Source organism: Camelus ferus, chromosome 16 (genome assembly GCF_009834535.1).
Source record: "Camelus ferus isolate YT-003-E chromosome 16, BCGSAC_Cfer_1.0, whole genome shotgun sequence".
Classification (NCBI taxonomy): domain Eukaryota; kingdom Metazoa; phylum Chordata; class Mammalia; order Artiodactyla; family Camelidae; genus Camelus; species Camelus ferus.
Window position 1 is genome coordinate 713061 of NC_045711.1, and position 11695 is coordinate 724755.

The window sequence follows — 11695 nt, forward strand, 5'->3', positions numbered from 1 at the left end:
AAGTTCCCGAAGTTCACAGATAATTCAGAGTGGTCTCAAGATCCTGGATTTCTTGCTAATAAGACATGTGCATCATGAAAAGATGCTCAGTGTTGCTAATTATTAGAGAAATGCAAATCAAAACTGCAATGAGGTACCAACTCACACAGGTCAGAATGGCTATCATTAAAAAGTCTACAAGTAACAAATGCTGGAAAGGGTGTGGAGAAAAGGGAATCCTCCTGTACTGATGGTGGGAATGTAAATTGGTGCAGCCATTATGGAAAACAGTATGGAGGTTCCTAAAAAACTAAAAATAGAGTTACCATATGTCCAGCAATCCCACTCCTGGGCATGTATCCAGAGAAAACTCTCTTTGAAAAGAAACACGTGCCCAATGTTCATAGCAGTACTATTTACAATAGCAAAGACATGGAAGCAACCTAAATGTCCATCGACAGATGAATGGATAAAGAAGAAAAGAAGATGTGGTATATATACATAAAATAGAATACTATTAAGCTATAAAAAAGAATGAAATAATGCCATTTACAGCAACGTGGATGGACCTAGAGATTATCATACTATGTGAAGTAAATCAGACAGGGAAAGACAAATACTATATGATATCACTTATATGTGAAATCTAAAATATGACACAAATGAACGTATTAACGAATCAGAACAGACTCACAGACATAGAAAACAAACTTATAGTCACCAAAGGGGAATGAAGTGGGGGAGGGATAAATTAGGAGTTTGGGATTAGCAGATATATGCTACCATATGTAAAGTAGATAAACAACAAGGACCTAGCGTATAGCACAGGGAACTATATTCAATATCCTAGAATAAACCATAATGGAAAATAATATGAAAAAGAATATATATATGTATAACTGAATCACTTTGCTGTACACCAGAAACTAACATAACATTGTAAATCAACTATACTTCAATAAAAAATAAAATAAAAAAGGGAAGACGGGAAAAGAGAAGGAAAGGAAGAAAGAGGGAAAGAGGAAGTGGGCAGAGTCTGATGAAAATGAGGAAGAGAATTTTCTAAACTCCTCCCTTCCCTTGCTCTCACTGTTCCCTGAGGTTTTGATATCCATTCATTGGCTTCATGATGCCTTCTCCTACTGGTGTTTCCAAACCCCTACTCAGAAGTCACCTCCTCTGGGAAGTCAGCAGGCTTGACTGAGTGCTTATCTTCTTTATTGGGATTTTCTGTCTTCCCCATGGGTCAGCGAGCCCCTAAAAGGAAAGGCACCCTTTCTGCCTCCTGCAGAGTCTGGCTCAGGCCTTGACCAGAGCAGGTAGACAGAAAGGGTGTTCTGAATGGATGAATGAAATGGGCTTCTCAGGGACCTAGGGGAGCCACTCCTGTAGTGGTGTTTACAGGTCCCACCCTCTTTGGTATGGCCTGGGGTCTGAGGAGCCAGGCACAGCCTAAGTGGTGGGCTGGAGCTGTTCACAGCATCACTCTGCCCTCCAGCACTGGAGGTCTGCTCCCACCAAGCAGAACCCCGACTCTCTCGTTACGTATGTAGGGTGAACTGTTTTCCAGGGGACAACCTAGACCCTCATGCAAATAAGACAACACCTGTCTTCCTCATGTACACGGGAAACACTGAAAGCTTCAGGAGGACATAGTTGAAACTCAACCTGAGTCATCACTCCCAGTGAAAGAATTTGGAGACCCCAGGACTTGGGGCTCAGGTTCCAGTTCCAGCTCTGTGTCCAGGTGACTCATGTCAGCTGTAAGAAGAGGGAGTTTCCGGCTCCTGGCTCCTGTGAGATCATCCCACCACCAAGCCACTGGAGAGAAGAGGTCCTCACAGCTCTCCAGGAGAGCAGACACTGGAGACGGTAACTGCCCTACTCTTGGCCACTGTCTCCTAGGAGTTAAAGTGGCAAAGAGGAGCCCATGGCCCCATACCAGGCAGCCTGAACTAATTGGCTATTGCTGCTTAGCAAATTGCCCCTAAATTTAATGGCTTAAAACAATAATAATATTTTTCATTATAAGAATTATATGAGGGGAGGGTACAGCTCAGTGGTAGAGTGTGCACTTAGCATGCATGCACAGGGTCCTGGGTTCAATCCCCAGAACTTCCATAAAAATAAATAAATAAATAAAACCCTAATTACCTCCCTTCACACACAAAAAAAAATTAGGAAAAAAAAAAGAAAATATGTGCAAGTCATATATCTGATAAAGGACTTGTCTCTAGAATCTATAAAAAAACTCTTGCAATTTAATAATAAAAAGACAATCCAATTTAAAAATGGGCAAAGAATCTGAATAGACAGTTTTTCAGAAAAGATATGCAAATGGAAAATAAACACAGGAAGAGATGACATCATCATTTGTCAGGGAAATGCCAAGTGAAACCACAATGAGATACCACTTCATACCCCAGATGGAGTAGATAGTAATAGGCACTGGTGAGGATGTGGAGGAACTGGAACCCTTGGGCACCACTGGTGGGAATATGAAATGATGCAACTGTTTAAGAAAACAGTCTGGCAGTTCCTCGAACAATTAAACACAGAGTTACCAAAAGACCCAGCAATTTCACTCCTGGGTAGATATCCAAGGAAATTGAAAACATATATCTACACAAAAACTTGTACGTGAATTGTTCATAGCAGCGTTTTTTTGTAATAGCCAAAAGGTGGAAACAACCCAAACGTCCATCGACAGACAAATGGATAAATGAAATGTGGTATATGCATGCCATGGAGTATTATTCAGCAATAAAAAAGAAATGAATTCTTGATACATGCTACAATGGGGATGAATCCTGAAAATATTATTAAGTGACAGAAGCCAGTGAAAGACAAAATATCATATGATTCCATTTAGATGAAATGTCCAGAATAGAGAAATCTATAGACAGAAAGTAAGTTAGTGACTGCTTAGGGCTGGTGGGGGGTTAGGGGGATGGGGAGATAGGGAGTATAGCTAAAGGGCACAGGGCTTCTTTCTGAGGTGATGAAAATGTTCTAAAATTGACTATGGTTAGGGAGGGTATAGCTCAGTGGTAGAGCACATGTTTAGCATGCATGAGGTCCTGGGTTCAATCCCCAGCACCTCCATTTAAATAAATAAATACATACATAAATAAACTTAATCGCCTCCCTCCCCTCAAAATTGAAATTACTATTAAAATAATAATAATAATAAAATTGACTATGGTGATGGTTGCACATGTCTGAATAGACTAAAAAAACAAAAAAACTTTGCAGTTTATGCTTCAATTGGATGAATTGCATGGTGTATGAATTATATCTCAATAAGGTTGTTAAAATATTAGTAATTTATTATCTCACGGTTTCTAGGAGCCAGGAATTCAGAAGCAGCTTGGCTAAGCAGCTCTGGCTCAGAGTCTGAAGGTTTGGCTGAGGCTGGAGATGTCTCACTCACACAGCTGGCAAGATAGCTCTGGCTGTCTGATGGGAGGCCTCAGTTCCCCTCCAGGCAGCCCCTTCTACCGGGCTGATTGAGGGTCCTCATGGCATAGCAACTAGCTCCCCCTAGAATGAGCAACCCAAGAGACCAAGACGAAATCCGCAATGCCTTTTATGACCTTGCCTTGTAAATCACCCTCCATCACCTTCACCATATTCCACTGGTCCCATAGACCAGCCCCGATTCACTGGGGGAGGGGACTCCACAAAGTCATGAATACGAGGAGGCACAGCTCCTGGGCGGCCACCCTGGAGCCTGGCTATTGTGACTAATTTCCCATTTTTCTGCAGGCCACTGAGCCCCTCCCCACCTTCGTCACACCCCTCATCCCGGACCAGTTACCATCACCCCCTGAGCCCTTCAGCCGCTTCTCCTATTCTCTCTCTCCTCTATTTTGATCCAATTTCCTGTCTTTCATCCCTCTGAGACCCGTGGTCCACCAGCACCAAATTCCCCTCCACGTCTTCACTTCTATTTACAATCCCTTGACACCTTTTAGCCCCAAATGAACATAATCATCACTTGATGACATGGCTTTCCCTGCGAACTCTCAGGAGGAAGGTGCTTGCTTTTATCCCCTCCTCCTCCTCATTTCACAGAACCTTGGAGCCTGGTGGATGTCCCTCCTGCTCCACACGCCACTTCCACACCATCTTCCTTCCTTGTCTTTCAAAACCCCAGCTCCTGTGATGCTCACAGCGTCAGACTCAGCCCTGCAAAATCACTGTCCGTCCTCAGGCCTCCGTTTCCTTGTCTTGTACTCTTGCTCCTCTGTCCTTGGCTTTGTCCTCACCTCTCAGCCAAGACTGCTCAGGGTCTCAGCAGATCGAGGTCACCACATGGCCTCCTGATAGTCAGGCCAAATGATCTTATTGCTCCTGGCTTCTCAGCAGCAGAGGACCCAGCGGACCTCACCCTCTTTAAATACCTTCTTCTTCCAGCCTCTGTGACCCACGTGCTCTTCTGGTTTTCCTCCTGCCTCGGGGTCTCTGCTATTTCTGTAGCTGAATTCCATCCTCTGCTGTCTGGATGTCCTGGGGCACCTGGACACCCAACAAGCATCGCAAACTCACCACAAAACAGAATTCTTGGTTCCTTCTCCCAAATTCCTCCTCCCTCAGTCTTTTCACACCACGAAGTCACCATCATCCACCCAGACACTCAAGTGAAAAACTGGATGAGCTTTTGCACAAGGCCCAGGTGAGGTGTGCAGCGTGCACGGACATCCCGCACCAGGAGCTCTGGTCTGAAGAGCCAAGTGTGTGGCCTCTGGACGTGGAGTTCTGTGAGTGAGTGGAGCTGTTCTCAGCACAGAAAAGAAAAGGAACCCATGACCGTTGAAGTGCTGAAGATTCCCTGGTATGCAGAGAAAAGAAATAGGTGAAAATCAGCCAAGGGCAGAGACCTCTGGGGCAGAGCCCAGGAGCATCCAAACAAGAGCCTAGGTCTGGTCATCCGTGTCCCAGTCACAATGTGACGTCACTGCCAACCAGGGAAGCTGGCCAGGGCCTTTAGCATCACTGTTGTTACCATGCGCTGCCCTCGTGGCCAGCCTTCAGTCTCTAGCCCCTCCTGGAGGCTGGGCTGATACCTGCTGTCTCCAGCCCCTTCCAGAGGCAGAATGATACCATGAAGCCCAAAGTCCCCATCATAAATCACATCGCAAGACTGTCTAGCTGTCAATGCTCCCAGGAAAACAAAGACACTCCCATCAGGCAGGACATTCCAGAGCCAGGAGACCACCTCCCAGTAGCCAAGGGCAAAGGCTAGACCTCTCTTTGGATTCCACCCATATGAGATCATGCAGTATTTGTCTTTCTCTGTCTGACTTGTTTCACTTCACATGATGCCCTCAGAGTCCATCCATGTGGTCACAAATGACATCTATCACGTTTCCTTGATCTGTTCATCCCTCAACAAATGCAGAGAGCCAATAATAATAACATCTTGAATAACAAAGCTTCATCTGGGTCTGTTGCCAGGCGACCTGATTGAAGGCAACAATTAATCACTTGTTTCTCCTTGACCTGTGACAGTATTTCCCAGTCTTTTTCTTCTCTTTTTCTCCTTTTTTTTTTTTTTTTGTTATTTGCAGATACCAAATTTCAAAATGTCGTACTTTAAAATAAATAAATAAACCCAAATTAGTCTTTTCCTTCCTTCAGCAAATCCTGCTGACTCTGCCTCTAAAATACATTTTTTGAGGGGGAGAGGAAGGTAATTAGGTTTACTGATTTATTTATTTTTAGAGGAAGTACTGGGGATTAAACCCAGGACCTCCTGCATGCTAAGCATGTGTGTACCACTTGAGCTGTACCCATCCCCTCTTAAAATACATTTTGAATCCATTCTTTTCTCCCCACCTCCAGCACTTCTGGCCAAATCCAAGCCACCATCATCCCTCACCTGGACCACTGCAATGGGATGTTAACTGTCCCCTCTGTTCCCACCACCATCAGTCCATGAGCTACATAGCAACTAAATGATCTTTGTAACATGGAAATCAAGTAAAGTCACTCCCCTGCTGAAAACACTCCAGGGGCAGAGTGGAGTGGAGGAACACTTCCCAAATGCTTTCTACCACAAGTGGAGTAAAATCAAGTCACTTTTCTTGCATTCAGTTCCCAGTGATCTGACCTTGTTGTCTTGACCACACATTTCTTATCAGCCTCCGCCTTGCTCACTCTGATACAGTCACAGTTTCTGTCCCTCAAACACAAAAGCTCATCCCCATTTCAGGGACTTAAACAATCCCCTCTGCCTGAAATGCTGCTCCTTGAGATCTTTGTACAACCAGTTTATTCTTATTCAAATATTAGCTTAAATGTAACCTCTTCCAAGAAGCCCTCCATGACCACTCAATTTAAAGAAGTCACACAGTCACTCTGTCCTTGCTCCACAGTTTAATGCTCTTCATAGTTCCTATTAATATCTGATCATTTCCTGATTTATTTCTTTTCCTTCTCCCCAGTTTTAACAGCTGCTGTCATCACCAGTGCCTGGCACTCAGGCCATGATCATTCACATTTTAATAAAGGAATGAATTGTTGTGTGTTTTCTGGCAGGTCAGTGCTATTCTTTGAACTTTCTCTGGGAAATGAAGTTATGTGACTGAATAAACTTTGTTTCTGAGGATGGATCAGCCTTTAAGGCAAATCAGAGTTATGATGGTCAGTGACCACCAGGTGTCGCTAAAGACAGCTTCTTCTCTAAGAGGCGGGATGGGTGGACTAAAAGGGTCTCTAAGAACACTTGAAGTCAGCACAGGTCTACTAGGGGCAACCCTGCAGTGGGGGTCTCCAGTGATTCAGCCAGCCAGGCAAAGCTCCTGGGGCTGGGGCCTCAGTCTTCCCATCTGTCCATTGGCTGTAGACTCATTGTCCAGGTTCTAGGTCAGACCATTTTTCTGTGGCAGAATCAGGGTGGGAGGAAGGAGGATGGAAAAGGAGAAGAGGGTCCCCTTTCCCTCCCTCTTCTGCTCTCAGGGGCCCTTCCCTTGGGGCAGGGACATGTCTTTCCCTGGGTGTGCTCCGGGTGCCCACACACTCAATGAGAAGCCACCTCTAACAGGGTGACTTCATTATCACAATGCCTGTGGTGAGGCAGAAGTAATCATACTCCGCAGAATTCCTTTTGTGGGAGTTGGGGTGTCCCTGGAGGAGGAGGGAAAATGTAGTTTTCTAAACAAACAAATGTTAAAACCATTAGTAGCTCTGGGTTCAGCAAAAACAGGCTACCAGCCAGACTCGCTAACAGACCAGAGTCTGCAGACCCCTGCTTTAGACGAAACCCCAAGATGAAGCATTTGGGGTCCCAGGCGTCCCTGAAACAGAAGAGCCTTGGGGAGACACACTGACTTGTGCAAGGTCTTCAATTCCTTCAGATAAAACACATAACAGAGAACAGACGCAACTATGCATGAGTCCAGAGAAAGATCAGTTTGGGCTCTGGGAGAGGAAGGGGAGACGGAGCCAGAGACAAGGGGCTTCGGGGTGACTCTTCCTAAGACCCCAAGTCTGCAGGAAGAATGAATTTTCCTACACACATCCAAGTGGTCAAAAAGGTTAAAGCGAGGGGGGTTATGCCTCTTGCCAGAACCCTCATCCTCATCCTGATTCCATCCAGTCCCCAGAGAAAAGGGGGCATCCTTTTAGGGACACATTCGGACCCCAGACCAACGAAAGGCCTGGGAACACAGTCTCTCTCCTCATCAAATACCCTAGGGTGAGCAGGGGGAGGAGTTTTCTTCCAACACAGGGACGACAGGCCAGGCCGGGCCTTCTCCGGGGAGCAGACCCCAAGTCAAAAGGCAGAATAAACTGAATTTACATGTCTATCTATATATCAGTATCTATATCTGCATATAATCAGCCTTACTGATGTATAATTCACATATGATGTTTTTACCCATTGAAATTGTCCAGTTCAGGGTGGGAGGGTATAGCTCAAGTGGTAGAGCACATGCTCAGCATGCATGAGGTCCTGGGTTCAATCCCCTAGTGCCTCCTCTAAAAAAAAACTAAATACCTTCCCCCATTTAAAAAAAAAAAGGAAAGAAAGAAATTGGCCAGTTCAATGGTTTTTGTTAGTCTATCCACAATTAAGAATCATCACCATAATCAACTTGAAAACATTTCATCAACACAAAAAAAAACCCTGTACCCAGTCACTCCTCATTGCCCCACAACTTCTCCCCTTTAACCCCCCCCCCCAACCCCAGCCCTGGCAACCACCAGCCTATTTTTTGTCTCTATGGATTGGACATTTCTGGACATTTCATATAAAAGGAGTCATACATGCGGCCTTTTGTGTCTGGCTTTGTTCATTTGGCATGTTTTCAAGGTTCATCTGAAATAGAGCCGGACCCTGTGGGGGTCCTCCCTGGTACAAATCCTCTCCATGCCCCCCTTTTCTTGTTAGTAGGACATAGATTTCCTTCAGCCTCCTTGACCTTCCCTGAGTTCCAAAGTGCAGGTTCAAGCAGTTGCCAATCAGGGAAGGGAGGAAATGCAGAGACAAGGGAGGAAGAGTCAAGAAACAATAGCGTGGCCTTGCGGCACAGGGTCCTGGTTCCTCCTCAAGGAATATACACAATATCTTTGAGTTCTTCTGCAAGAACTAAGGCCTCCACCCAGATGGAGGATGGTAACTTCAGGCTGAACACAAGGTTGATGAACACCACCCCCATCCCTCACCACCAACCAATCAGAAGAAAGTCACACACCGGCAGCCTCCATCCCAAACTTTGCTTAAAAACGCTCCTCCCCCCAAATCATCAGAGTTCTGGTTTTTCAAGCCGGAGCTACCCATCCTCCTTGCTTGGCCCTGCAAAATACCTTTCTCTGCTCCAGACTCCGATGTTTAGGTTTGTTTGAACTCACTGTGCGTCCGGCACACGAACTTAGAAGTAAAGTTTGCTGGGTCAAATGGCAGCTCGGTATTTAACAGTTTGAGGAACTGGCAGACTGCCTTCCATGGTGGCTGCACCGCTCCACACCCCCACCAGCGATGCGCAAGGGTTCCAGTTTCCCTAGGTCCTGCAAACATTTGTTATCTGCCTTTTTGATTCTAGCCACCCTCGTGGATAAGCAGTGCTATCTTACTGTGGTTTTGATTGGCACTTCCTTCATGACCAATGATGCTGAGCATCTTCTCATGTGGTTATTGGTCATTTGCATATCTCCTTCAGAGAACTGTCTATCCAAATCCTTTGTCCATTTTTAAAATATCTTTTTATTCATATTTATCATTTTACTGTTCAGTTGTAAGAATTCTTTATGTATTCTAGCTAAAAATCCCTTCTCAGCTGCACGATTTGCAAAACTTCTCATTCTCCCACAAGTTATCTTTTGACTTTCTCTGATATCTGCTTCATACATTTTAAAGATACGTTATTAGGTAACACAACTTGAGAATTGTTTTATCTTCGTAGATTGTTCCTGTAATCATGATGTAGGCACTCCTGCTTTCCCTCATAAATATTCTTTGTCTTAAATAATATTTGGTTTGATGTTTGTAAAGATACACCAGCTTTCTTGTGGCTGGTATCATCTAATTACTTTCAACCTTCCACATCCTTGTTTTAGATGATCCTCTTGTAAACAGCGTGAGTCTGGACTCTTTTTATAATCCAATCTGACAGCCAATCTGGCCAAGTTGGTGCATTCACAGTTATCGTGACTCAGGTTAATGTGAGGTGTCTGCAGTCTGCCAGGGGCTGGACGGGAGGAGGGAAAGGAACTGCCATCTATCAGTTGTGAGTTTTGTGCCAGCCCTGTGCCAGGTGTGTCCCACAGGTGTCCCTGCTCAATGCTCACACCGTGTTAGCATAAATGTCATTACTCCTATTTTATAGAGAAAGGGATGAAGGCTATGAAAGGTTAGGTCACCCAAAGCCACACCGCTAGTAAGTGGCAGAGTCAGGGCCCGAGCTGGGCTCCAGACCCCATCCCCACTACCTGCAGTGCATCTAGGAACCCTCCCATAGTGGGCAGGAATCCAGCTGCCCCTCCAGGGTCAGACTGCAATAGAGAAGGAAAAGGGTTTCTAGGCAAAGGGAACGGTCACAACTGGGTGCTGGGTGCCCAGGTGCAGCCTGGGCAGGAGGGTGGGGCCCCTGTTCCCCACAGGTCTGCTCCCCACACTGCCTCCCACCTCCCACCCCATTCCCCTGCATTTCTCCTGCCTGAGATGCGCCCAGTAAGTCAGGCGGAGAGCTTCCACAGGAACCTGAGAAGCAAAGCAATTCTGTTCTGTTTCAGTTGTGTTCTGGGGAGATGTTTAACAAACCACTGAGTGGGGAAGAGGACTCATAGTATATGCCAACTACCTTGGTGTAAATACTCTCACCGAGGCCAAACTAGCAGCATCACTAAACACACAGAGTACCTAATCTGCTCCTGCAAACCTAGAAGAGCCCACTCCAGCTGGCTGCCCTCCCTGCTCCCTCCCAGAAGAGTCTGCCAAACGGAGGGTGGGAGCATGTACCAGAGGCTCTGCCTTCCCAGTGGGGTACAGATGCTTCGTGCCCTGCCCCGCCCCCCCCGCCTCCAGCTGGGCTTAGCATTCTCTGCCCTTCAGGTCGGAGTACAGAGACACAGCCTGTCGGCAGGGCTGGAGAAACTGAGGCTGAAAGACAGCGCTTGCCATGGCGAGGGGGGCGGGTGTTGTGGAGACAACGGATGCACCTGAGAGTGTTCGTGTGTACGCTGAGCACGCGCACAACTCCCTGGTGTCCATGCGTGCCTGTGCACACTCACGTGTGTATGTGCGTGAACACACCTATGAGCTTAGGGGCTGTTCTTGAGGTTGAACCAGAGCATGAACCTGTAAGTCGTGATTTTTTTTTAATGTGATGCTTTAAAAAAGTACCCCCGTGCTAATTATGCCCACAATTGTGTCCTAAGCTATTAACTGCAAGAGGCTTCTCTCTGCCTTGCTCTTCTGAACCTCTTCCCACCTCAGTCCCCATGGATACAGGAAGTTCATTCAGCCTGGGTCTCACATAGGAGACAAACCTAGAAACTGGCTCCTGGGGAGTGGGTTGGGCCAGGCAGACGTTCATGAGACACAGCTGAATCCGAAAATCCGCAGGTGAGTGGGAACCAAGATCAAGGAGGACAGAGAGTGGGAGGAAGCTGGGGGCTGGGGGGCAGGCTGTCGGCAGGAGGTAGTCACTAGTCACGGAGGGGATGGAGCACAAGTGGCAGAGCCAGTGATACAGGAAAGGGATGCTCAGGACCCCTCCATCTGTGCAGGGGAAGAGCCTTCACTCCTCTGTCTGCAGGCACCCTTGGCCCCACTGCACAGAGACTGTGGGAGGCAGGGGATGGACGCGTGTCTCTATCAACTCAAGGGACCAGTGCCGGCCAACTACCAGCTGACTCCATCACTTAAAATGAATGGCATTTTCTTGGCTCCAAATTTTGCTGGTGGGCAGAGCCCCAGGGAGAGACTGAATTCCCAGAAAAGGAGCTGGGAGTGCTATGCCACCTGAGGTCCCCAAATGCAGCTCAGCCTCTCCAGCGGCACCATTCCCAGGACTCCCCCTCTCCCCTCCCCTCCTTGTGCCTCCCTCCCCCTCCCTCCCCCCCAGCTCACTGCACCCATCATCACAGGGCTGGTCAAAGTTCTCCCAGAGGACTGTCTGCAACATATGTGCAGGTGTGAATGTGAGTGTCCACTGACAGTGCACACACAAATCTGTGTGTGTGTCCATGCCTGTGCATGCTCAGGTGT